Below are 27,764 nucleotides of genomic sequence, written 5' to 3' on the forward strand. Positions count from 1 at the left end.
TCCAGCGTGGCCAGGCTGTCCCTAGAATGAGTCATTTCCCTTCTGTAGCCGAGGCAGCTCAGGACAGGACATGCCTGGAATTATCACCCCCTTCCCCACAGCCGAGAGATTCGGGACGGGCATCGCTCAGAGAGAGAGGCTTTCCCTGGGCGGCTTCTGAGAAAGCAAGCTGTTGCACTTCAAGCAAGATGCCTCCCCAGAGTATATCCCCTGAGCCCGTTTTTCAAGCGCCAGGCTAGGAATGTAGAACAGGAGAGTCTCTGAACATGCCCAGAGTGCTTTCTGACTTCATTTTAAACCCTAAGAGAAACATTTCCAACATGAGCTGTCATCAGCAGGGTCACCACCTTTGGGTTGGGAAATACCTGGAGATTCTCAGGGTGGCGCCTGGAGAGGGCAGGGTTTGGAAAGGGGAGGGGCTTTCAGCAGGTGAGAATGCCATAGTGGCCACCCTGAACGCCAAGGGATCCTGTCTATCTGGAGATCAGTTATAATGGCAGGGGATCTCCAGGCACCACCTGGAGGTTGGCAACCCTATTCGTTGGACAAAATTCACTCCTTCGGATCCAGACATGGACACCCACTGGCAGTGGAAATAGCCATCAGATTGCAGCTAACTCATGGTGACCCCTGTATGGTTTTCAAGGCAGGAGACCCACAGAGGTGGTTGCTGAGGCTGCCTGTGCAGAGCGAACCCGGACTTCCTCAGAGGTGCCCAAGAAAGGCTGGTATAAAACAGGATCCAATCCGAAGAGAGATCAGTTCACCTCCAGTAGGTATGAGCCACTTCTGATCAAAGTCTTCTTGAAAAAGAAAAATCCTTTCTGTGCCATTGTAGAGTTAGATTCTACAGTTCAGGGAAAGAAGCACCATTTCTTAAATAAATACTGGGGCTTTATACCAAAGTTGCAGGAAAACTCCACAACATGTCCTTTCAGATCGCAGCGAGCAAGCATTACTCCCCAGTCCTCCGCAGGATTCGAACCGAAGACAGCAGCAGTAAGGCTCATCAAACCACATCCCTGATTCTTTCCTAGAGGTAGAAGGGCAAGCTTAACCAATTCTTTTTCTGTAATTTTACTGCTCAAAATCAACTTGCGGGTGTGTGTGTGTGATTTTGAGCTGGAGAACTATTTTAGCCTAGGTTTGCCAGGTGTCACCTGGAGATCTCCCACTGTTACAACTGATCTCTGGATGAGCAACATCTCTTCCTCTTGAGAAAATGGCTGTTTTGGGGAGTAGACTCTCGGGCATTGTACCCCATTGAAGTGCCTCCTCTCCCCAAATCCTCCCCTCCCCTTCCCAGGCTCCACCCCCAGAATGTCAAGGTATGTCCCAACCCAGAGCCGGCAACCTTACCTGACCCCCTCCCTCCAAGGAGTGGTGTATAGTTTTCTCCCCTCCTCTGCTTTAGTTTCACAACACTCTTGTGAGAAAGCTTCATGGCAAAGCAGGGACTGGAACCTGCGTCTCCCGGGTTCTAGAACAGCACGTTAACCACTGCACCAAGCTGGCTACACCAGTACAGGTAAAATGTTTGGAAAACAAGGAACTAAATTGCTTTCCCTCAAACTACTCTGCTCGGTTCTTGTGCTTATACCAGCAGCCCACTGAAGAAATCCACAGATGAAACCTGCCATGGAATGCAGAGAGAGAAATGATCACCTGCTAGGATGCTTTGGGCTGATCCTGCGTTGAGCAGGGGGTTGGACTAGATGGCCTGTATGGCCCCTTCCAACTCTATGATTCTATGATTCTATGATTCTATGATTCTATGATTCTAGTTCCAGGGCAACTTTATGCAGAATAACTACACCTAGGACCAACCTGTTAAAGGTTGGTCACAGGGACTAAATCTTAAACTGGCAACCCTACCAGAAAGTTTACAAGCCAAATGCCTAGCTACACTTTGGTTGTAGAAAACTTTAAAAAACATTTTAATATGCTCCTCTCTTTTCTTCCAGCAAGCTCTTGGGATAACTAGCTTTCTCACAACATCCCCGTGAGGTAGAGCTGGCTGAGAAAGGGTGACTGAAGCGTCCCCAAAACTTCCTGGCAGAGTGAGGATTTGAACCTGGGCCTCTACACTGCTAGCCTGTTGTACCAGTGGCACCAATGCATGCCAATATTCAACAAGCTCAACTATTCCCCAGAACTGAGACCTGCTCTGTCCCTCCCCAAAGATATAAAGTAAGCCTTAGTCATCCTCCTCTATCTCTGTCCAAGTTTCCACTTTCAGTCACAGCTGACTTCCGGACTTCCTGACCGGTCCCTCTTCCTACCTGCTCCTCTGATGATAAGGGCGTGTGTAAACCTCAAAGAATGAACCACACAATGAAAACAAAAGGAGAGGACAGGAAATGCAGGCGGGGCTGGGTTGGTTCCTCTTGGGCAGAGTCTCCTCCCGGTCCTTTCCCAGAGGATGGGCATCACCACTGCAGCTGTCTCTGGCTCCTGGAAGACAGTAGCAGAGAACCGGAGCATCTATGCCAGGGGTAGTCAAACTGCGGCCCTCCAGATGTCCATGGACTACAATTCCCAGGAGCCCCCTGCCAGCGTTCGCTGGCAGGGGGCTCCTGGGAATGGTAGTCCATGGACATCTGGAGGGCCGCAGTTTGACTACCCCTGATCTATGCGGTCAGTGCAAACCAGTTTGAAATCAGTTTAACCATCTTGACTTCCAGGGTTCTCCTTGCAAAAAGGGCTAAGCCCCAAAAGAGCCCCAGGTTCAGTCCCTGGCATCTCCAGCTAAAAGGAGCAGGCAGCAGGTGGTGTGAAAGAGGCCCTGGAGAGCAGCTACCAGCCTGAGCAGGCTAAACTCAATCCTTGATGGACTGATTCAGGAGAAGGCAGCTTGATGTGTGCTTAAACGAGCTAATAAAAGCAAACTTGGGCATGCATAAAAGACAGAGCAGCCTAAAACGAAGTTGACAGCTCACAATTTCTTTTGTCGTCCAATCCCAGTTGACTTTACAGCGGCCCCTCGCAGCGTTTTCAAGGAAAGAGACCTTCAGAGAGATAGTTTGTCATTGCCTGCCCCGGTGACACAACCTGCGACTTCCTTGGGGGGTCCCCCATCCAAATACTAGCCAGGGCTGACCCTGCTTAGCGTCTGAGAACTTTAAAGAGTTTTTATTTTTAATACAGAACAGTTAAGAAAGAGATTATAAGAAAAGGAACAAAGCATCGACATCTTATATCTTTTGCACTGCAGCACAGGATTATTTTATTTCACCTCTAACCAAGTTAAAATCTTGTCCCTTTCCATTATATTGTACGTGCTCAGAGATCTACATTCTTTAATCTTTAAGCCCACAAATGGTCCATGCGTTTCCCCCTTTCCTTGTAAAAAGTCCATAAAAGGTTTCCACTGGGTCACAAAAGTAGATGTTCATTTTTTTCTCACCGAAGCAGTAAGCTTAGTCATTTCGGCCAGTTCTAACAACTTGACAATCCAGTCTTCTAATGTAGGTACATTTGTGTTTTCCAGTTCTACATAATGCTCACTTAGACCATTTATGCACTGGAGGTTTCATGCTTGGCTGCAGGCTGGAGTTTTAGTTGTGGAAGGTGGGCCCACCTCTTCCTGCACCCACACGGGGGAGCATTTGACCCGGTGCACCTCATCCGCCCCCGACTTGTACTCTTGCATGAGAGCTAGGGCAGTGAAGTTCCCAGTGCATAAACGGTCTTACTGTTGTCATATATCTAAGCAGAGTGTCATGATTATTTTCCAGTTCATTATCGATCAAACCCAACAAAAATGCTTCAGGTCTCAAACATATATTAGTCTTTAAAAACCTTTATATAAAGGTCTGCAATTGTTCCAAGAATTTCCAGGCTCTTCTACATGTCCACCACATATGGGGAGAGGTTCCTGTGTGACACCATTACAGCAGTAGGCTTGCCAACCTCCAGGTGGCACATGGAGATCCCCACTGTCACAGTTGATCTCCAGGCCAGAGGTAGTCAGCCTGTGGTCCTCCAGATGTTAATGGACTACAATTCCCATGAGCCCCTGCCAGCAAACGCTGGCAGGGACTCATGGGAATCGTAGTCCATTAACATCTGGAGGACCACAGGTTGACTACCCCTTCTCCAGGCAACCAAGATCAGTTCCCCTTGAAAAAATGGCTGCTTTGTAGGCTGGGCTCTCTGGCATTATAGTCTGATGTGCCCCCCCCCCCAAATCTCCACACATTTCTCAACCCAGAGCTGGCAGCCCTATACACTACACCAGCTCCTTTTAGGATCCAATCCAGTCTAGGATTCAGGATTCAGCCCAGCAGCCTGCCTTGATTGGGAGGGAGTATGGGTGCGAGTCCTGCTTCTTAAGGATATTGTCAGCAACTGTGTTCTGCCTTGATAATCCCTTCATGGGGCATGCATCACTGTTTACGGATGAAGCAACATCCTTCCGTCTTTCGATGCCTCGGGCATAGAAGGCAGCAGCCCTGGCGACTGTTTATTATCCTCACTCATCTGTGTGTTTACAGGATATTTATAGGACCGATATATCTTGATTTTGTTTATGCAGCTTTTTTCAGATGAAAGGAGCTCACGGTACAAACTTGGCGATGGGTAAAGATAACTTCAGTTTATCAGATGACTCAATGCAAGGGAAATGAGTTCTAGCAAAGCTCCCCTTTTTGAGTCTGGGACAGTGGAAGAAACAGAGACACTCTTTCAGAAAGTCACCTGCGTCCATCTGCCTTGGCGTCAGTGTGCTTACATGTGTGAATGTTGTAAAGCAGGGGTAGTCAAACTGCGGCCCTCCAGATGTCCATGGACTACAATTCCCACGAGCCCCTGCCATCGAACGCTGGCAGGGGCTCGTGGGAATTGTAGTCCACGGACATCTGGAGGGCCGCAGTTTGACTACCCCTGTTGTAAAGTCACAGTCGAGTTATGGCAGTCCCGTATAGTTTTCAAGGCCAGAGACAAACAGAGGAGGTTGGCCATTGGCTGCCTCTGCATGACTACTTTGGACTTTCTTGGGGGTCTCTCTGAGTATTGACCCTGCTGTGGTGACCCCATCCACTTCTCTCCATCAGAGGCAAGATTTTCCCTTCCATTCTTCCACCCTAGCAATGTGTTTTCTTCTTTGCCGAAGAATTCTGGCTGTTCCACCCTGTCACAGGCTGTTTGCTCAGCCCAGGAATGGGCTTGGGAGTCCCCTTTACCTTTAATGACACTTAAGACATTTTTATGTTCTAAATTAACAGAATATTTTATTTAACATAGAAGGAAAAGTCAGGTGAAATCAGGGGTTGAAATTTCTGAGGTAAAACTGGTACATGCACAGACTTTAGTTCTTATGTTTCAAGCTAACTAGAGTGTCTTTGGCTAAAGCTTTTATATTTGAAGCTTTCATTCCAGTGTTTTCCAAACACTCCAGCACACTTTCTCTGAGTATTCTCTGACTCTAAGTTTCCAGAAGGCTGGTATACTCTATCCAGTACCCAAGCCGCTTATCTTGAGACACCAGTACTTGTCTTGAGTTTTTAACTGGCTCTTATGATCTCCAAGGGCATTTTCTGACCACACCAGACCAGGGGTCTCTGCACTCTTCAGAGCTTTCACCTTGTGTAACTGGTTAGGGTATTTTCGTCTGTCTGTCTGTCTGTCTGTCTGTCTGTCTGTCTGTCTGTCTGTCTGTCTCTGTCTCTGTCTCTGTCTCTGTCTCTGTCCCCCCTCTCTCCACTTTCCTTGGAATCGGAATCTAACAACCCACTCATCCTTGCCAACTTGCCCCAGTTCTCCTGTCTTTGTTAAACTGCTCTCAGCCAGTGCTGAATTCTGAAACAGTCCTCCTCTTGTCTTATCTAGGGCTGAAATCAGAATAATTCTCCTTGGTATCTAGTTCAGAAGTCTTTCTCTGCTCAGATGTTGCTAACCAATCAGATCCCTTGGAACTGCCTGTCACTCAAGGCTCTCTGTGAAGATTTAATCCCTCACAGCCCTTCACCTGTTTACACAGCACTTCTAAGTTTTGTAAAAGGGCCATCCATCATACCTGATTAGTTATCAAGACCTGATATGATCAGGCTAGCCATGGTCATCCAGCTCAAGGTTTTACAGTACCAAGTGATATGCAGATTTAGAGGTAGTCCAGGCTAATCTGATCTCATCAGATCTTGGAAGCTAAGCAGGGTCAGCCTTGGTTAGCACTGGGATGGGAGACCACCTAGGAAGGCAGAGGTAGACAATGGCAAACCACTGCTGAATCCTCTTGCCTTGAACACCTAATGATTCGGCTATGATTTGATTAAGAGCCTCTTGTGGCGCAGAGAGGTAAGGCAGCAGACATGCGGTCTGACATGCGGTTTGCCCACGAGGCTGTGAGTTCGATCCCAGCAGCCGGCTGAAGGTTGACTCAGCCTTCCATCCTTCCGAGGTCGGTAAAATGAGTACCCAGCTTGCTGGGGGGTAAACGGTAATGACTGGGGAAGGCACTGGCAAACCACCCCGTATTGAGTCTGCCATGAAAACGCTAGAGGGCGTCACCCCAAGGGTCAGACATGACTTGGTGCTTGCACAGGGGGGGATACCTTTACCTTTTATGATTTGATTGCAAAGTATAAAAGTCCTGGTACCAGTGTCCATGTTCAAGTTGTGGGAAAGGAGTTGTTTAAAATGGGGGGGGGGCTCTCTGTGTGCAAGAGGAGCCCGAAGTAGCCAGCACCACGGCATGGACTGCTTCAGGCTGGAACGGCCACTTTGGCCCTAGTTGAGAGCTGTCCGAGACGTCTCTCTCCACCTATCGGTGAGGCTTGAGGAGGTCTGTGTCAATGTAGCTGAAGAAGTTGGCATACACCGGAAACCTTCCACCCAGAATTAAACTTTGTTGCTCTTAAAGGTGCCCCTGGACTTTCTTTGGTTGCTTCAGACTAGCACCGCTACCCACCTGAATCTGACTTCATGGGAGGCTGAGAAGGTGGCAGGTGCCCAGGGAACGCGTTGAGAAACCGGGGAGGATGGAAGAACCAAAGGTAAAGGATGCCACTGGTAGCCAGGGTACTGAACGCAACCCAAGCACGTGCTTGAACACTATTTTATTTTATATGTTTATGTTTATACTTCTGCCCTGCCTCAAAAAGACTCAGGGTGGATAACTGTGTCAGTGAAACACATAAAATCCTTAAAATATACAAGAATACATGAATGAAATACAGTTAAAACATTTACTATTGCCTTGAGTAAGCTAAACATTTCTACCCGACAGCTGGAGAGACACTCTGTGCGAATGCCAGGCTCTGACGTCCAGGCACGGAGCTCCATGAGGCAGCTCAGACTGTCCATTCAGCCCTGGGAAAGTGCAGGCCTCTCCAGCCACTGCTCCAAATGTCCACTGCAGCCTTGAAAGAAAACGTGACTTTCTCTGATCTGGTGAATCGAGAACTGCCAAGTCCCCAAGTGAAATCCTTCCATGTGTGGAAAGCGTCCCAGATTCTTCAGCCTTTCCTCATAGGGAAGTACAAACAGGGAGCAACTGGCCAAGGGAGAGCACCCTTCAGGCAGCAGAGGGCATCTGCTTTGCACTCAGCAGTCCCCAGGGTTTAATCCCGGCCACCTTCCCTCAAAAGGATCGGATCCTGGATGATGGGGAAGATGATGGGGAAGATCCAAAACATTAAAACATTAACAAATACAGTTAAATACAGATGGCAGTCTAAGTCTACAATAAACTCTCCCACAGCAACTCAGCTAATCCCAACTGGGACCAACAATATGGTCCTAATGATGTACAACTGGGCCATGGTCTCCCGCATTCAATATAAGAGCGCATAGGGTAGGGCAGGACCCCCTGTTCATAACTCTGGTCAATCCCCCGGGCCTCAACCAAATGCCTTGGCAGAAGAGCTCTGTCTTGCAGGCTCTGCAGAACCTAGATATCTCCGTCAGGGCCCTTAGCTCTTCCGGGAGCTCATTCCACCAGGTTGGGGCCAGGTTGGAGTGGGCTTGGGTGGCATGTTGTGGGAAGGATGGGACAGAAAAATAAAGATTACTATTATTATTAGGTCTGCCTGGTTCCCGCTATGAATGTGCACCCCTAATTATCTCCCAGCTGTGATATGACTTCTGTTCCATAGCCCAGATCTGGCAGAGGGTCAGAAGAGAGAAAGTCTCTCTTTGAATAGGCCAGCACGTCCAAAGAAGAGGCAATTTCTCATCTTTAATCTCAGAGTGGTGTCCAAAGCAGATGCTGCAGGACAGGCTGGATTTCCGCAGGCTTAGCTGTGGGAACCCTGGAGGAGACGGCTTCCTTGCCCAAGGCTCTTTTGCTGGAGGAGGTTATCCAGTAACTCTTCATGTCCCACTCTGTACAAATTCATCCCGGATGCCATATTAAAATGCCCTGTTAAGGAACTCATTTCAAAGGGAGTTTTTAAAAGGCTGATGTAGCAGTTCTGGCTCGCCCAGGGGTGGGCAAATTGTAGCTCTCCAGCTGTCCATGGACTACAGTTCCCATGAGCCCCTGCCAGTGCATGTGCTGGCAGGGGCTCATGGAAACTGTAGTCCATGGACAGCTGGAGAGCCACAGTTCGGCCACCCCTGCACGACTAGACCAAAAAAGCCCTTAATGTGAATCAGTCATCTGAAGTTGGTGATTCTCACAAAGGGCTACTACAGGCAAGTGGTTTCCCAGGCAGCTGGAAATTGAGAAAGCATTACAGGGCAATGGAGGTGGGGGAGACTTAAGCCCTCCTTTCCCCGTGCACTGTGGCCCTGATCCATGGAGAGCCCTGCCTGCCTAAGAGTTGCTCTCCCACTGGGGAATTGCCAAACAGTGTTCGACTGGTAAAGTGGGGGATTTGAACTCAGGTCTTCCTACTCGGAGTACAACTTGCTCATCTGGCAATTAGGAGATATATAAGCCCTGGAGCAGGGCAGCCTACCGCCTCTATGGAGTTAATTCTTCCCTAAAACAAAAGCTCCAGAAAATTATGTGAGGAGGGGAGACTGGTATCACTCAAGACTCACTCAGCAACATTCCAAGCTGCTATCAGAACAGCAGCCGAAAAGAAAAAAAGATTCTCGCATTAGGCAATAAATATACTTGGCAAGATTCAAAACACGGTGGGTGGTTTGTAGTTTGTGCAGAGAAGGAAGCACTCCGGCAGGACCAGTAAAATTCCGAGCCTGTGCAAAACACACACACATGCACCAGTTGTGTGCTTCTTTCGCTTCTGTCCATCAAACGGGTCTTCCAATAATGGATACCAAAAATTAAAAAAATTAAACGAAGCAGGTTTTTATGGAAAATCACCCATCCTGTGCATGAGCTGGGAGAGGGATTGCCTTTAGAACAGCTGGGTTCGGCAGCAGCTAAGCCTCCGTCCCACACAGCATGGTGGTTCCAAAACAAAGCATAGTTTATTATCCTTTGTACGCTCCCTAAAAGTCTTAAGATATTAGCTTCCCCACACATGAAAATATTTATGGATTTGGGGGTGGGAGGGACCTCAAGTAGAGTATAATTCTATGGAGTCCACCTTCAGTCCAGAGCAGCCATCGTCTCCTGGGGAGTGATCTCTTTAGAGATGAGCTGTAAAACTGGGGGATCCCCAGGTCCCACCTGGGAACTGATATCCTGACTACATTTACTTCAAACCCTGGTATGAGGCCTGTACCTCAAGCAGGCACAGGGCTTACCTGTTCCTTTGGTGGTGGCTGGCTCAAGGTAGGAACCACCTGCCAGCCACAATTCCCACTGGGCAAGGACCTCGCCCACTTTCATGAGGCATGGGGCAGGTGTCCGCTTGGGAAATGGCACTCAGAAGAGGCACAGGTGACATGTCTAAGAGTTTCATGTGTCTCTCCACGAGGGTTGCAAGATTCTTCCTGGCCACTCTTGGGAGTTGGGAGGAAGAGTTGCCAGATTCAGGTTGGGAAACTGGCATTTAGAGATGGAGCCTGGGGAGGGCAGGGACCTCAGTAAATTCCTGGAGATTGGGAGGGGTACCTGGGAAGAGAAGAGTTTGCGGAGAGGAGAAAGCTCCATGGGGGTGTAGTGTCATTCTAGGATTTGTATTTCTCAGACTCTATGGTATACCATAGAGTTTTCCCTCCAGTGCTGCCATTTTCAGGTTGGGAATTTTGTGGGTGGAACCTGAAGAGAGCAGGGTTTTAGGAGGGGAGGACTTGAATGCCATATAGCCCACCTTCCAAAAGCAGATGATCTCTGTCACCTGAATATCGGTTGGAATCCCAAGTCATCTCCAGTCATTGCCTAGAGATGGCAACCCTGCCTGCGAGGGAGCTGATCAATATGGCCTGGATGTCAGTAGCAATTCCAGAACTCCAGGCCCTACCTGGAGGCTGGCAACTGTATCTTCATCTGATGAAAATGGCACCTCCAGTGGAAGAGCCACTTACATTACAGGAAAGCTTCTTGAACCTCCAACTGCCTGCAGCAGGATGCATCCTATTGTCCAAAGCATCCAGAAAACCCCTGCTGCTGAATTGCATGCAAAATCAGGGTTTCATTCCTGCCCTGCAAGCTGCCAAGGGTCAAGCCTGTCTGGAAGATCCGCCCCTAAACCCCAGCATGTTGCCAACTGTCTACGGTCACCCAGCAGGGAAGAGAAACATTCTCTGTGAACTTCATGAGTCTTTGCCCCCCTCATCCCGTCACATTCCAAGTGCCTGATTCAACAGGCTCTGAGGATGAAGTCCTGGCTCCGAAGAAATCCGGGCGTGGTTTCTGTGTGCGCACGTGGGGGGAGCCTTGCACACACCTTAATCATCGCCTCCGGAAACCCGCAGGTGTGTCAGCAGGGATTAACTCCCTCCTCCCCACAAAAGACCTTAGCGCCCAGCCCTTGCCCAAGGAAGCAGATAGTTGCTTCTCTCCTCCTCCTTGCCCAGTAGGCATAACTCAGAGGAGGGCAGTGTGGGCAGGCCCCATCCTGAATAAAACATGCCTGGGGGCCAGGGACGTTATTGGGAGGAGAGAAGAAAGGCATGTCATAAAAATGTGGGGAATTTTAGCTGAGGTACAAGGAAGGGAGGGCATGTTGAAACATCCAGGAACCGGCAAGGTTGCGTAAGCTCCCCGACTGGCACAATTCATCTGTGACTAACCGACTTCTCCTGGCCTCTCCAGGCCTTTCATTTCTGCTCTACCCGAGCAGGGCTTCCAAAGACAAGCACTGGGTTCAAGCCCACTAGGAAACCAGCATTCACCCCTACAGATTAGAGTGAGTTTATAATTTAAAAATAAAATTGATTAACTGTTTGTGAGGAAATGGAGGCGGAGGAGGAAGAAAAAGAAGAGTCGGTTCTTATACCTAACTTTTCACTGCCCGGAGTCTCAAAGCAGCTTATAATCACCTTCCCTTCCTCTCCCCACAACAAGCACCCTGTGAGGTAGGTAAGGCTGAGAGAGCTCTGAGAGAACTGTGAGTGGCCCAATGTCACCCAGCTGGGCACGCGCAGAGGAGTAAGGAATCAAACCCAGTTCTCCAGATTTGATGCTGCCACTTTCCACCACTGCATCTCACTGGCTGTCTGATTTCTGCACATGTTCAGTTGCCCCACCATGGTTGGGCTTTGAGGATGTTTTCCACCTGTGTGGTGGAACAACATGTTACCTTCTTCCCCCACTCACTCAACAAGCCTGCCCTTCCTTCAGGACCACTAGATAGCCACACATGGGCATAGCATCTAAATCAGGTAGCAGGTGCCCAAATAAACAGGCCTGAGCAGCATAAACAGTATCCAGATATTGTGTGGATTGGAATCCTTTATGGAAAAGCAACATTGTCCTGGGGCCTTGGAGAGGGAAAGGGCACATCAGTTTACAGGGGATGGATGGTGAGCTCTCTGCCTTTCCAACCCATGGAAGAACATTACCTGAACTTGCTAGGGCTGGCAGCCCTGGGTTAGGAAATGCCTGGAGGCTTTGGGGGTTCATCTGACAGAGGGCAGGATTTGGGGCAGGGAGGCACCTCCGTGGAGTATAATGTTATGGAGTCCACCTTCCAAAGTGGCCGATTTCTCTAGGGGAACTGATCTTTGCTTATCTGGAGATGGCATCCCTAGAATTTGTTCTCTCTCCCCCAATACTAGAACTCAAGAGTATCCAATTAAGCTGGTGGGCAGTGATTCAGGACAGTCTCCTGAACTCTCAGAAAAAGTGAAAATGTAATTTGTTTTATTTATTTGACTTCGACTCTTCAAGAGGGTCCCAAAGTGGCTTAAAATTCATTCCATCTCTCTCCAGGCAGAATTCTGCAGGCTCCTCTTACTCTGGCTTATCAGATCAATCTCCCTCCTCGGCCTTTTCCTTCCGCTCCCTCCCTTGGTGCCTGGTCTTCTTCCTTGGGAAGCCTGAGGGCACAGGCCTGTAATTCTTTATGGATGTTATAATCTTGGGAGAAAGCCAACCAGCTCCTCCGCAAGTGAAGACGGAAGGGTTGCCCACAAAGCCCTTTTCTGGGTATTGTTGGACTCCCATGGACCAAAAGCCACCTGGAACTGGAGCTGCAGGAAGCAGCAAGGTTGTGAAGAAGAAGTAGCTGGGTCCTACCCAATCCTCCCTAAAGGAAACTATCAATACAAAACTAGAGCTTGTTGCTCTTTTAGAAAGCACAGAACATTTTCCCTGAGGTTCCCGGAGACTTCCCATCTAAACAATGATCAGATTTACCCTTGCTTAGCAACAAGGAAGCTGTGGATAGGGTTGTCAACCTCCAGGCGTGGCCTGGAGCTCTCCAGCTATTACGATTGATTTCCAGACAACAGAAATCATTTCCCCTGAAGAAACTGGCTGCTTTGAAAGGTAGACTTTATGGCATTGCACCTTGCTGAGGTCATAGAATCATGAAACGGACTCTGTTTAAAAATCTCCAAAGATGGAGAACCCACCACCTCCCGAGGAAGCCTGTTCCACTGAGAAACTGCTCTATTTAGACGGAATTTCTTTTGCATTAATTTCACCCCATTGGTTCGGGTCTGTCCCTCTGGGGCAAGAGAGAACAACTCTGCTCCATCTTCTATATGGCAACCTTTTAAATACTTGAAGATAGTTATCAGATCCCCTCTCAGTCGTCTCCTCTCCAGGCTAAACAGACCAAGCTCCCCCAACCTTCCCTCCTACATCTTGGTCTCCAAACCCCTCGCCACCCACCTCCTCAAGGCTATACCATTCCACACCCCCATCACCTCCTCCCTGGTCCATTTAACTGGAGATGCTGGGAACTGAACTCAACCAGCGAATCTGCTGTACTTCAGGAAGCCCTTAGAGGCCCTGAGGCCTCATTTAGTGGTCCCGGGCAGCATTTGCAAGAAGAGCCTTTGCCTGCATGAGCCAGTCCTGACTCATCCGACAACACAACGGATTATTCATGGATGATTACTCCTTACTGTCATCTCCACCAGCAGTGGCACGCTTAAGACCTGATGGGAAAGATGAGAAGAGGATGAGGCATGATGGCTGAGGCTGCCAGCCTGCACTTGCCCAGGGTTCCTTGCCCCACGCTGCCCGTCAGCATTCGAAAACCTCCTCTTGCAGCAAGGACCAAGGAGCTCGGTCATCCAAGCCAAGGGGTGCTCAGGCAGCAGATGCTGGGCTGGCTCACCCCCTGCTGGCCTGACACAAGCAGAGAGCTGATCGTTCGGCAGGTGCCATGAGCTGGTTTCTTGTGCAGCGCCAGAAAGCAGTTTGCTCACCGTGAAAAACACCGTGTAATGACAAACAAACTATTAATGATCTTCTAATTCCAAAAATACACGAATCTCCTCATTTCGTATTTATTGCTTGAAGGGTCTTATACGGGAAAAAGATTTCGCAGAAACCGTCAGTTTTTATAAATGAATTCATTAAAGAAACAAACATTCTAGTTAAACAAGCACATTATTTTTTAAGAGACTTAAACACAGAGGAATATGAAAAATTATATAGCATTCTTAAAAGACATCATATATATTTCTTGTAAAAATATACTTGTTTAAATAGTTACTATACGTTTGTTTCTAGAATGAATTCATTGACCCAACTGAGGAAGGTTTCAGAACTGAAATGTCTTTCTTCCTGTATGTATTCTAAGATTCTTCAAGTGACAAGCAAGAAATGAAGAAATTCATTTATTTGTCGTATTAGAATATCATTAATTGTTTGTTTCCCATTACACAGTATTTTTCATTCTGTGTAAATGGGTGTTAAGCACAGACTTGACGGTTTGTAACCCCCCCCCCCCCTTTATTCTTGTTTGGCAAGCAGTTTGAGCCAGTTTATAACAATAAAATAAAAACATAATAACATTCAATCAAATTCCACAGCCACCACTGTTTAGCTGGTAATTATGGTGGTAAATTATCCTTAATGGAGAAGTCTTATATAGAGGAGAAACACATTAACCCCCAGTCCCCATTCTCAAAGCCGTTTTCTGTGCCAGGGCTACCCCATTACACAAAAAGGGGGAAGAAAACCCAATTCTGCCCATTTCCCACCCTTATTATTAATCCCACTGGTCTTTCAGCAAACTAAAAGCATTTCCGCATATCGGTAAGAATAGTGTTACGCCAGCTGAATGGCGTGGCGCTAAATATTATCACACCTCCCAGCCACCCCTCATCTTTTTGCTGTCTCACTCTTGTCTGCCACCTTTTCGTGCTTCTCACCTTCCACAAATGCTGCTGGAAATGGTGGAAGAGAGCAATGACTCTTCTTTCTGTCAATCAGTTCAGGCAGCCAATCCCCTTTCTCCATGTTTGAAAGGTCCTGCGATGCCTGCTATTTTTTTTTTAATTCATACTTTTCTGTTTAAATGCCCATGCCTTTTGTGCCTTTTGTACGCCACCCGTTATGGAATCATGAGTCTTGATAATTTAAAAAAATTATCTGGTTCCTGATTTGGGGGGGGGGAGCTTTAGAGAGGCATGCTTTGTGTTTCAGCTTGGGAAAAAAATATTTCTGGCATCACCTGCATGCTTGTCTGCCTATTTGTTGCTCCAGGCTGTTCTCCGTTTGTTTGTTTTTAATTCCTGTTGCTGGGAACAAGGGAGAGGGAGGTGGGTGCAAAGGTGGTACATTGGAGGTGGAGGTAGCGCTTCTTCACCTCCATACATTTCTTTCACTGGTGGGCTCCTGGTTGTCTGCTGGGGGATAGCACTTTTTAGGTTGGTGAATCCACTTTTTGGGATTCACCAACTCGTGTTTTAAAATGGTGGATATAGAAAGCAGTTTGTTGGCCAGACACGGGAGGTTGTTGATGTCATGTGAAGCGACCAGAATATAGTGATTTCAGAGGGTATGTATGATGCTAAATTTATGGCATGCAGAATTGCCTTGACATTTTTCTTCCCCCTAATCCCCAGTTCTGTTGCTTCCTTTGGCTCTCAGAAACACCATCTGCACCCCTGTTTTCCTGCAATTCACTCTCTCATAGGCAGCTTTTCTTTTCTTTCCATTTTTTTGACAGCTAAGACATCTCTGACATATGGAGACCTCTTTGGGGCTTTCATGGCAAGAGATATGCACAGGTGACTGGCCATTGCATGGACCCTGGACTGCCTTGGTGGTCTCCCTTCTAAGCACTGACCAGGGCTGACCCGGCTTAGCTTCTGAGATCTGATGAGATCAGGCTGGCCTGGGCTATCCAGGTAATCATACTCCCTCCCCTTGCATCTTCTGAACTTTTCACACGAGGACATCCTCAGGGCAGGGAACAAAGGTGAGGGCTTCCCAAACCACAATCCCCATTTCCCATGCCATATGTGCAAGGGAAATCCAAAGCGATTCAAGAACAGACACATCACTTTGAAAGAGTGAAACATTGTCCAGATTTCCCTCCCCAGCACAGATGGAATCTCAAGAATGTGACAGCTGGAAGGAAATCCTGGACTTGCCTCTACACCTGGCAGGAGGCTCCGCCCCTCCCATAAGGCACCACCTGGCACAAGGAACGGCTTTGATGGAGGAGTCAACTGCTCCCCCCTCCCCCCTCCCTCACTGGAACAAGGAGAAAGAGGCCAACTCAGGGCCACAGGGGGCTTTGTGCTCAACTCAGTTTTCAATACCAGTTTTTAACACTTTATCAAGCAAAGGAGAGAGCACCTCTAGGCACGTGCAAAGCATCTTTCTTGCACCACTGAGATTCCATGATTGGACTTCCGTGATCGCCGAAGTGGCGGAGGCGCCCCAGCATTAAAACCACTTAGAACATTACCATTTAGGACAGGAACTGAGCCTGGGAGGTCTGGGGGGTGATGAAAAATCTGGTGTGGGGTTGGCAGCGACAAGTATACTGTTGAGACCGTCTCCTCTCACTTCCCCCAAAGGATGACCTTTTTGAAATCTTGCTGTTTCCTTTGGAGAGTACATTTTTTGACATTTATTTTGGGCTTGAATGTAAGGGAAAAAAATCTCATTTGAAACCAGTGGATTTGTATTTTATTGTTATTTTAACGTTTCAAAAACCTAGTTTTTAATTTCAACCTTTTATGGTCTGAGCGGAGCGTTGCCGCTGCCCCTGCTGCTGCTTTTGTTATTGTCATGGTGTAAGTAAATGCTAATTAACAGTCATTTAGACCAATACAAATGGTGATCTGCATAAATAATTTAACAGTTGCTAAAATATCTGAAAGAGCCTCTTGTGGCGCAGAGTGGTAAGTCAGCCGTCTGAAAGCTTTGCCCATGAGGCTGGGAGTTCAATCCCAGCAGCCGGCTCAAGGTTGACTCAGCCTTCCATCCTTCCGAGGTCGGTGAAATGAGTACCCAGCTTGCTGGGGGGTAAATGGTAATGACTGGGGAAGGCACTGGCAAACCACCCCGTATTGAGTCTGCCATGAAAACGCTAGAGGGCGTCACCCCAAGGGTCAGACATGACTCGGTGCTTGCACAGGGGATACCTTTACCTTTACCTTTAAAATATCTGAACAATGGTGAGGAGAGCGGAGGGAAGGGGGTCTCTGTGTGCGCCCTCTGCAGCCTACTTCCTTTACCCATTGCCCCCCCAGGCCTCTCCTTCACCAGCTACGTCACCACTCCAGGGGACTGTGGTCTGCTACAGCAACCTTTTGTGTATTTTAATTTTAAATATATTATGTATCGTTAAATTCTCTGTAAGCTGCCCTGAGCCTTTGGGCAGGGTATAAATGTAAAAATGAATGAATGAATGAATGAATGAATGAATGAATGAATGAATGAATGAATGAGTCTTGGAAGCACAGAAGCTTGACACAGTATCCCCAGTTTTCCGCGCTTTCCGGTTACGGGAAAATGCTGTTCAAACAAATTACAATGGTGACCTGACTCAAGTGGTAACAAGCGAAAGAAATTTTACTTACAAAAAGAGAAGCATGGCTTAAAAGGTTAACTTGTTCCAGCTCCATGCCCAGGTGGGAGAGAGGGGAGAAAGATTCTACATAAGATGCAGCAGAAGGCAAGCAAAAGCCAAAAAGGCTAATGAGAGGGTGGGGCCAACTGCCAAGTGTACCCCTGTGAGAGAATTTTCTTAACCCTTTCCCTCCCGGATCCCCTTGCATACACTTTCCACCTTCCAAATGACTGTGAAAATCCAAAATCTTCTCCGAGACCTGACATCCATCAAAGGTCCTGAAAACTACCCAACACCAAACTTAAGTGAAAATCCATAAAAATAAATATTTTCTCTCTTTTTAGAGATGCTGTCTTAAATGAGTGTTCATTGAACCATTTCCATGAGAAATCTGCAGCAATATTCCAGCCTATGTGGCCAGTTCCAATTTCACTGATGAAAATATAAGTCTCTCCATAGTTGGATTCTACAGTCTGGTTCCTTGAGGAATAAGTTCACAACTTAGCCCTGTTACTCAGAAAAGCCATAGAAGTTTTTTATTGCAAGAGAACTCCATACTAGTCAGGCAAGGCAAAGTAAAGTCCTTTTGTTATCTGTATATGCTAAGATGGAGAGAGATTGTAGGAGGCCTGTCCGGCCAACATGATGGACAGAGGAAGTGAGGGAGAGAAGGGAAGTGCCTGGAAGGAATCTCTGAGGCCAGTATTGTGGGCAACAGGCGGAAAGCCCTGTGGACAAAAGAGAGGTCAGAGAGCACCAACTCTGGTTTGGGATTCCAACATCTGAGCTAGCATTAAGCAACACTGCACCTTCAACTTATTCCAACACTGCAGAGGATGAGGGAGACTTACCAGGGGAAAGAGGACGATCCAGGACACGTTGCTGGCATCGCACAAGAAGTGACATTATCATGCTGCATTGCTGCTGTGACGGTCTGCTATTTGGGCAAAAACTGGTTCTACTGTAGAGTTTTTGCCGGAATGCCAGAGCATCACCTGGACATTGCTGGCATGATGACCTCACTTCCTGTGTGCTGCTGGCAATGTGGCCTGGACTTTCCTCTTTCTCCTGGTACGATCCCCCGCCAGCCAGCTAATTGGTGGCAGGGGGTGGGGCCTGGTGGCAGGGGACCACCGCCTCCATGGGGGGGGGGGCTGCCAACTCTGTTTCACACACCCAACTGTAAGTGTGATGTCACTTCTTTGAAGGGTAACCATTGGAGAAGTGTGTTTCAGCAGCTTCTGTAACATTTCCAGCAGTTCTGAGACATGCCTTGGGAACAATAAAATTGTTTTGAGTGGTGCTGAAGAATATCACTATGACTGTTTAATCCAGTTTTTTTGTCTTTTTTGTTTTTTTGATTCACGCTCTGACTGGGGGTCAAGCTCTTTATAGCTCTGGGAGGCCAACTAGCCCTCAGCGGACTCCCCGGAGAAGACGGCCTCAGCTGCCATTCGGAGGAAGACTTAGCAGCTAGAGGGGCTGCTTCTCATTTCAGTTTTCGCAGAGCAACGGATTACACAGACAAAATAGTTCATCAGGCTAGCGCTTACCAATTCCTTTAACAGTATTATAATATATTTTTGAGTCTCTTAAATCCAGCACACTCCAAAATCACTCTGGAAGAAACGGGCGCCCAGTTAAGTCTGAATGAAAATTCTGTGGGGCTGCTCCTGCAGGTTTCCTGGGAGATTTCTCAGGGGTTCCTCCAGGAGAAGACCAGAGATGGTTCTCCACTCCCAATTTAATCCTCTCCTTCTCGTCAATGCAAGGGCAGCCAGAGGAAAGGTTGAATAAAGATTCTGTCCTATGGAGGCCTGAGAGGTGTGGCCAGATTTGGGTTGGGAAACGGCTGGAGATTTGGGGCTGGGGCCTGGGGAGGGGACAGACTTTGGCAAGGTACAGTGCCAGAGAGTCCACCTTACAAGGCAGCTGTTCCCTTCAGGGGAACTGATCTCTACTGATCTCTACTGCAGGCAAAGCTAGACTAGACCAGCACACCAGATTCTTTGCAAGCCAAGTTTAAGGCAGAAAGAGTTCCATGAAGGGAGAATGTTTGAAAACCAAGTAGGCTGTTGGCCAGTGCCCCCTAGTGGTTTGTTGTTGTTGTTGTTATGTGCGAAGTCGTGTCCGACCCATCGCGACCCCATGGACAATGATCCTCCAGGCCTTCCTGTCCTCTACCATTCCCTGGAGTCCTTTTAAGTTTGCACCTACTGCTTCAGTGACTCCATCCATCCACCTCATTCTCTGTCGTCCCCTTCTTCTTTTGCCCTCGATCACTCCCAGCATTAGACTCTTCTCCAGGGAGTCCTTCCTTCTCATGAGGTGGCCAAAGTATTTGAGTTTCATCTTCAGGATCTGGCCTTCTAAAGAGCAGTCAGGGCTGATCTCCTCTAGGACTGACCGGTTTGTTCGCCTTGCAGTCCAAGGGACTCGCAAGAGTCTTCTCCAGCACCAGAGTTCAAAAGCCTCAATTCTTTGACGCTCGGCCTTCCTTATGGTCCAACTTTCGCAGCCATACATTGCAACTGGGAATACCATAGCCTTGACTAAACGCACTTTTGTTGGTAGGGTGATGTCTCTGCTTTTTAGGATGCTGTCTAGATTTGCCATAGCTTTCCTCCCTAGGAGCAAGCGTCTTTTAATTTCTTTGCTGCAGTCCCCATCTGCAGTAATCTTGGAGCCGAGGAAAATAAAATCTGTCACTATCTCCATTTCTTCCCCATCTATTTGCCAGGAATTGAGAGGGCCGGCTGCCATGATCTTTGTTTTCTTGATGTTGAGTTTCAAGCCAACTTTTGCACTCTCCTCCTTCACCCGCATCAACAGGCTCTTTAGTTCCTCTTCACTTTCTGCCATTAGAGTGGTATCATCTGCATATCTGAGGTTGTTGATATTTCTCCCTGCAATCTTGATCCCAATTGGTGACTCCTCTAATCCCGCCTTTCTCATGATGTGCTCCGCATACAAGTTAAATAGGCAAGGAGACAGTATACAGCCTTGCCGAACTCCTTTCTCAATTTTGAACCAATCCGTGATTCCATGTTCAGTTCTCACTGTTGCTTCTTGACCTGCATATAAATTTCTCAAGAGACAAATAAGATGCTCTGGTATTCCCATCTCTTTAAGAACTTGCCACAATTTGTTGTGCTCCACACAATCAAAGGCTTTAGCATAGTCAATGAAGCAGAAGTAGATGTTCTTCTGGAACTCCCTAGCTTTTTCCATGATCCAGCGTATGTTGGCAATTTGATCTCTAGTTCCTCTACCTCTTCGAAATCCTGCCTGTACTTCTGGAAGTTCTCGGTCCACATATTGCTGGAGCCTAGCTTGTAGGATTTTGAGCATAACTTTGCTAGCATGAGAAATGAGTGCAATGGTGCGGTAGTTTGAACATTCTTTGGCATTGCCCTTCTTTGGGATTGGAATGTAAACTGACCTTTTCCAATCCTGTGGCCATTGCTGAGTTTTCCAAATTTGCTGGCATATTGAGTGTAGCACTTTTACTGCATCGTCCTTTAAGATTTTGAATAGTTCTACTGGAATGCTGTCACCACCACTAGCTTTATTGTTGCTCAGACTTCCTAAGGCCCATTTGACTTCACATTCCAGGATGTCTGGCTCCAGGTCAGTAACTACCCCACTGTGGTCATCAGGGATGTTAAGCTCGCTCTTGTATAGTTCTTCTGTATAATTTTGCCACCTTTGCTTAATCTCTTCTGCTTCTGTGAGGTCCCTACCATTTTGGTCCCTTATCATACCCATCTTTGCATGAAACGTTCTCTTCATATCTCCAATTTTCTTGAAAAGATGTCTGGTCCTCCCCATTCTATTGTTTTCTTCTATTTGTTTGCACTGTTCATTTAAGAAGGCATTCTTATCTCTTCTAGCTTTTCTCTGGAATTCTGCATTCAATTGGGTGTATCTTTCTCTTTCTCCCTTGCCTTTCACTTCCCTTCTCTCCTTAGCTATTTGTAAAGCTTCCTCAGACAGCCATTTTGATTTCTTGCATTTCTTTTTCTTTGGGATGGTTTTAGTTGCTACCTCTTGTACAATGTCACGAACCTCCGTCCATAATTCTTCAGGCACTCTGTCTATCAGATCTAATTCCTTAAATCTATTTGTCACCTCTACTGTATATTCGTCGGGGATATGATTTAGTTCGTACCTGAGTGGCCTAGTGCTTTTCCCTACTTTCTTCAATTTAAGCCTAAATTTTGCAACAAGAAGCTCATGATCTGAACCACAATCAGCTCCTGGTCTTGTTTTTATTGCCTGTATAGAACTTTTCCATCTTTGGCTGCAGAGTACATAGTCAATCTGATTTCTGTGTTGACCGTCTGGCGATGTCCATGTGTAGAGTCGTCTCTTGGGTTGTTGGAAAAGAGTGTTTGCTATGACCATTGTATTCTCTTGACAAAATTCTACCAGCCTGTGCCCTGCTTCATTTTGTACTCCAAGGCCAAACTTGCCTGTTATCCCAGTTATCTTTTGGCTTCCTACTTTAGCATTCCAATCCCCCATGATGATAAGCACATCATTTTTTGTCGTTGCTTCTATAAGGTGTTGTAGGGCTTCATAGAACTGATCAACTTCATCCTCTTCAGCAGCAGTGGTTGGGGCATAGACCTGGATCACTGTGATGTTGAATGGTTTGCCTTGGATTCGAACTGAGATCATTCTGTCATTTTGGGGATTGTATCCCAAGACTGCTTTTCCTACTCTCTTATTGATTATGAAGGCTACTCCATTTCTTCTGCGAGATTCTTGTCCACAGTAGTATACCTGATGGTCATCTGAATTAAATTCACCCATTCCTGTCCATTTTAGTTCACTGATTCCTAAAATGTCGATGTTCAGTCTTCTCATTTCTTGTTTAACCACGTCCAGCTTGCCTTGATTCATGGATCTGACGTTCCAGGTTCCTATGGAATAAAAATCTTTACAGCATCGGACTGTCTTTTCGCCACCAGTTACTTCCACAACTGAGCGTCCTTTCGGCTTTGGCCCAGCCGCTTCATTCATTCTGGCACTACTCGTACTAGCCGTCTGCTCATCCCCAGTAGCATATTGGACACCTTCCGACCTGAGGGGCTCATCTTCCGGCGTCATATCGTTATGCCTATTGGAACTGTTCATAGAGTTTTCATGGCAAAGATACTGGAGTGGTTTGCCATTGCCTTCTCCAGTGGATCACCTTTTGTCAGAGCTCTCAGCTATGACCTGTCCGTCTTGGGTGGCCCTGCACGGCATAGCTCATAGCTTCACTGAGCTACGCAAGCCCCCTTGCCACAACAAGGCAGCGATCCTTGAAGGGGGCCCTAGTGGTTAGTGATGGGAAATTCTCATTCTCACCCACATAAATACTCTAGGAATAAAATAATTGGATTTGATGTTTCCCCCACTTGCTGTTACAAGATTTTATTCTGGCTGGTCTATCCTGGAAGTTATTCTGCCAGGCCTATGGTTTTGGCCAGGAATACAACTCTATAACATCAAATTGACTGGCAGGGGCTCATGGGACTTGTAGTCAACGGACATCTAGAAAGCCACAATTTGGCCACCCCTGTCCTGGACGATCCCACCCATGAAGCAGTTCGACCCAACCTCCTATACAACTTCATAGCGTTGCCAACTCCACATTGAGAAATTCCAGGAGATCTTAGGGGAGGGCAGGGACCTTAATGGGGTGGAGGGCCACTGAATCCATCCTTCAGAGTAGCCATTTCCCCCAGGGGACCTGCTGGATTGTGCTGGATTGTGATCCCCCCCTCATCCCTGGCACTCAAATCACCCACGTGGGGGAGGGGTATGGTCCTGTGTTGATGTGCACTCAATCACCACCCATGCATGAAGGCAAAGCATGCTGGCCAGCATTACACAACTGTTTATCTGCACAAAAGTTACAAAGTGCCCTGCTGCACCTTAAATCATGCAGGTGTATTAGATGCCGGAGGGGGAGACGGGGGAGGCAGGGGAAGGAATGTGGAGCCCTAGTTTTTGACTTAAGGTCAACTTTCTGGAGCATTCCCAGAAAGTGGTTGCTACTGTGATTGCAAATTTGCATTGTAATGCAATCATGTTAAAAAAGAAATTAAATATGGAGGGGAGATGGGGGCAGATGGGAGGAGAGTCAGTGGAGTAGGCGGAGTTGATACACATCTATGATGACATCACTGGAGGCGGGAATGGAGGAGGAAGGGGATTCGAATCCTGGGCTTCCTCACTGGATAACTGCACGTTGCCTTCCAAGAGGAGGCGGAGAAATTACAGTTTCAGAGAATTCTCAGACCATGCAGCAAACAGGGATTGCATTCAGATCGGCTCCTTGAGTGCCTGATTTTTGTGTAAAAGTTTTGTTAGTCCACAGGACTTTAGGAAAGCTAGAGAGGCATTTTTTGTTACTGTGGATACAGTCTTAGTGTTAAAGGTGCAAGACCCACAAAAAAGAAAAAGAAGCTTCAGCCAGCCTTTGATCCTGTGCACAAGCGTCCAGAGAAATTAAACCTGCCTGTAGAGACAGACCTGCATTAGGAACACAGCAGAGGTCTAAAAGCCCAGTTTCCAATCAGAATGGTTTCAATGAGTCTATAAATGGCAGAAGTACGTAACTGTGAGCCATGTGTGTTGTACCCCTGGCTACAATGACACGGATAGCTGAAAGGACACACCGGCCTCCTTTGGCAAACAAAACTTGTTTTTTCAAGCAGAAGCATTTCTTTGGCCATTCCCAAATTGCATTCTGAATTTGAGCATTCCAAGACCAATTAGAATGAAAGATTGTGCCTTAGTATTTAAAAATTTAACTTGTAAGCTGAGATCATTATGAGAGAGATTGAACGCAAAGAATCAAACACTGGAATTAAGATTGGAGGAAGGAATATAAATAATCTTTTGGTATGCCGATGACACTCCTCCTGGCCCAGGAATTAAGGAAGACCTAGAACAGATGATTACAAAGGTCAAAAGACAAATATAATGACCACTACAAAAAACAGACATGTCACAATAACAATTGATGGTGAAGAGATCGAATGCATTCAAGAATTCATTTTTCTTGGATCACAAATTGATGCGAGTGGCAATTGCAGTATGGAAAAGCAAGGACATAAGCCTGACTCCCAAATGGAGATTGATCTATCATATTTCCAGGAGTCGCTTCTGGCTGTGAAAGTTGGATGAAGAAGAAATCGGACAAGAGAAGAATCGATTCATTTGAACTCTGGTGCTGGAGAAGGCTTCTGGGGGTTCCGTGGACTGCAGAAGTCACAAACAAGGAAATCCTACAGCACATAAAGCCCAATCTATCACTGGTAGGCAAAATCACAAAACTCCACCTCAGTTACCTTGGCCATATCATGTGATCCAACTCAATGAAGAAAGAAATTATGCTAGGATTGGTCAGTGGAAAAAAGAAACGAGGCTGGCAAAGGGGGAGTGGAGTGGGGTGGGGTGTAGTTAGATACAATCCAGATGGACACCGGCCAGAACATTGCACACCTGAGGGTGGTGGTGCGGGATCGAGGACTGTGGTTTGCTGTGCCATGGGATCGCCAAGAGTCGGATATAACTGGACGGCTGACAACAACAACAATTTAAAACACATCACCTGCTCAATTGTTTTTTTCATAAAGCATCTTATCTACCCTGGGGAAGGCGGGATTTTGAGATGAGAGAGACTTCAAGGGGGTATAGTGCCATACAGCACACGCTCCAAAGCTATTATTTCCACAAGGGAAAATATATTGTCTCTCTATACTATAGAATCATAGAGTTGGAAGGGGCCAGATAGAGAGAGCATCTTGGGCAATCTCCTGCTTAATGCAAGTTCAGCCTAAAGCATTCCAGAGAGGGGACATGATAGCCCTCTTTAAGTATTTGAAAGGTTGTCATTAGGAGGAGGGCAGGATGCTGTTTCTGTTGGCTGCAGAGGAGAGGACACGCAGTAATGGGTTTAAACCAAGTACAATGATATAGGCTAGATATCAGGAAAAAGTTTTTCACAGTCAGAGTAGTTCAGCAGTGGAATAGGCTGCCTAAGGAGGTGGTGAGCTCCCCCTCACTGGCAGTCTTCAAGCAAAGGTTGGATACACACTTTTCTTGGATGCTTTAGGATGCTTAGGGCTGATCCTGCATTGAGCAGGGGGTTGGACTAGATGGCCTGTATGGCCCCTTCCAACTCTATGATTCTATGATTCCTTTATCCTTATCCATGGTTCCTCTATATATTTGTGAAACAGCCTGAGGGGTGGAACATGTCCGGCTGTCCAAGTTGGAATAGGGCCAATCAGGGTGCAGCCAGCTTTACTTTGATTGGCCCTGTCCCTGCAGCTCCCAGTCTCCGTCCCTGGATTTTAGCCTCTTTGCTCTCAGACATGCCTCCATGCCTGGAGCCATCATCAGGTAAGGAGAGAGGGCCCTGGGCAAAGGGTCCTAGTGGAGGGCCTGCTAAAGAGGGCCTCCTGCTAATGAGGGCCTCCCGGTCTGCTGACTGCCTGTCCTGGGCCTGCTAATGAACTGGCCAGCCCCCGCCCGCACCACTTGATCCAGCTGTGAGCTGCAGCCCAAAGCCACCTTAAGCTGCCTAGCTGGGGGCCAGTGGAGGAGACCCTTTGAAGCTAGTAATACAATAAAGGGATAAAGAAAGACTGAAGGATCTGGGACTCTTCAGTTTAGAACAGATGACTGAGGGGGAACAAGATAGAGGTTTATAAAATTAACAATTCAAACTTTCTCCCCCTCCCTTCTGTTGCTTGCTCCCTCTTTCCCCAGCTGTCTTGTTGCATGCAGATGGCAAGGGGTGGTCATGGCCATCAGCAGCATTGCCTCCATGCCCATATGCGCTTCCTCCCTGGCAATGGGCAGCTGTGGGCATGGGTAACCAAGCCCTCTTAGTGAACAGATGGGGAGGGCTTTTGGCTGGCAAGGTGCATGGGTGGAACTCGGGAGTAGTGGGCCCCCTTGGAGCCCCGGGGCCCAGCAGCTGCCCCCTTGAGAGAAGTTGATACTGGTTCTGTTTGCTACCAACAACAGATTCCTAATTCATTCATGGCATTGTTGTTGCATGAACAACAGAGTTAAAAAGCAACACCATAAATTGGCTGTTGTGGGCTTTCCAAGCTCTGTGCCCAAAGTCTGTTAGTTTTAGTCCCTGACGTTTGGCCAGTAACTGTGGCTGGCATCTTCAGAAGCAGGACACGTAAAGATGGGAACTTCTCCATGCCAAACTGGAAAGCCCACAACAACTAGTTGAGACTGGCCAAGAAACCCTTCAACAATTCATTAAATACCATGGGCTCTTCCGCACATTGGGCATTGTAGCGTGAAGCCTGCTGTATTGCAAAGCGCGAGAAATAATTGCGACTCACCGGCACTCCACACTTCTTGAGGTGTCTCACAGGTTTCTGGCCAGTTTTCCCACTTTAGTCTTGTTCTGCTTTGGCCTGCCTACCTATGCCAATCATTTTGGCCAACCAATCCCCTCCCAGCATGGGTGATTGACAGATTAACTTCCGGCAATCGCTGTTTTTTTTTTTTAATAGACTTATTTGTCTAAACGCCTACCCGAATCTTCATAGAGGCACAGACAATCTCAGCTGAGGCGTGTGTCCGCCTATTCGTTGCTCCAGGCTGCTCTCCATTATTAAAAAGCACTTCCTGTCCCCCGGAAGAAGGGAGAGGGAGGTGGGTGTGAGGGCGGGACATTGGAGCTGGAGGTAGCGCTTCTTCGCCTCCATACCTTTCTTTTGCTGGTGGCCTGCTGGTTGCCCGCTGGGGGAAAGTGCTTTTAGTATGGGCACTTTATGCGATTCCTCAACGCATTTTAAAATGGCGGATGTAGCGAGCAGTTTGCTGGCCAGACGCAGGAGGTTGGCGACGTCATGCGGAGCGGCCGGAATATCGAGTCTTCAGAGGGTAAGCATTTCACTATATTTACCGCATGCAGAAAAGCCCCATGAATGAATTGGGACTTTCATAAGCAACCATGAAGCTGAAGACACGAAGAATGTTCTTCCAAAACTGATGACTAAGTGGATGTTCCTTCCACATATGAATAAATGCAATGTTTGTGACACAAAGGTGTCATTCATTTCAGAGAGCTTTGCAGAGGAGAACTCCTTGGCTGCATTTAGCCCTGTTTTTGAGACTAATCAGCATACAGTTTCCATCCATGAGTTGTATGCTCAGGGATACTGAGATTTTTTTTCTTTGTTCAGAGGAAAAGAATTGTCTGTCTCTCAAGTGCAGTGGAGAAGCCAAGTTCAAACCATAAAACCCATCATAAAACCATATAAACTGAAGGCATAAATAACAGACCCAGCAATCTGGCTAATGGCAGTCCATGTGAATGGAGCAAAACCAAAATTTACATTCCTGTTTACAGAACCTAATCAACGATTCCCTGCTCTTATCTGCCCAAATGTAGTTATCTTTGACCTTTCTGCAATGCTCCAAATTTTCCATTCTCTAATAGAG

The sequence above is a fragment of the Paroedura picta genome, chromosome 16 (genome assembly GCF_049243985.1).
Source record: "Paroedura picta isolate Pp20150507F chromosome 16, Ppicta_v3.0, whole genome shotgun sequence".
In the NCBI taxonomy this organism is placed as follows: domain Eukaryota; kingdom Metazoa; phylum Chordata; class Lepidosauria; order Squamata; family Gekkonidae; genus Paroedura; species Paroedura picta.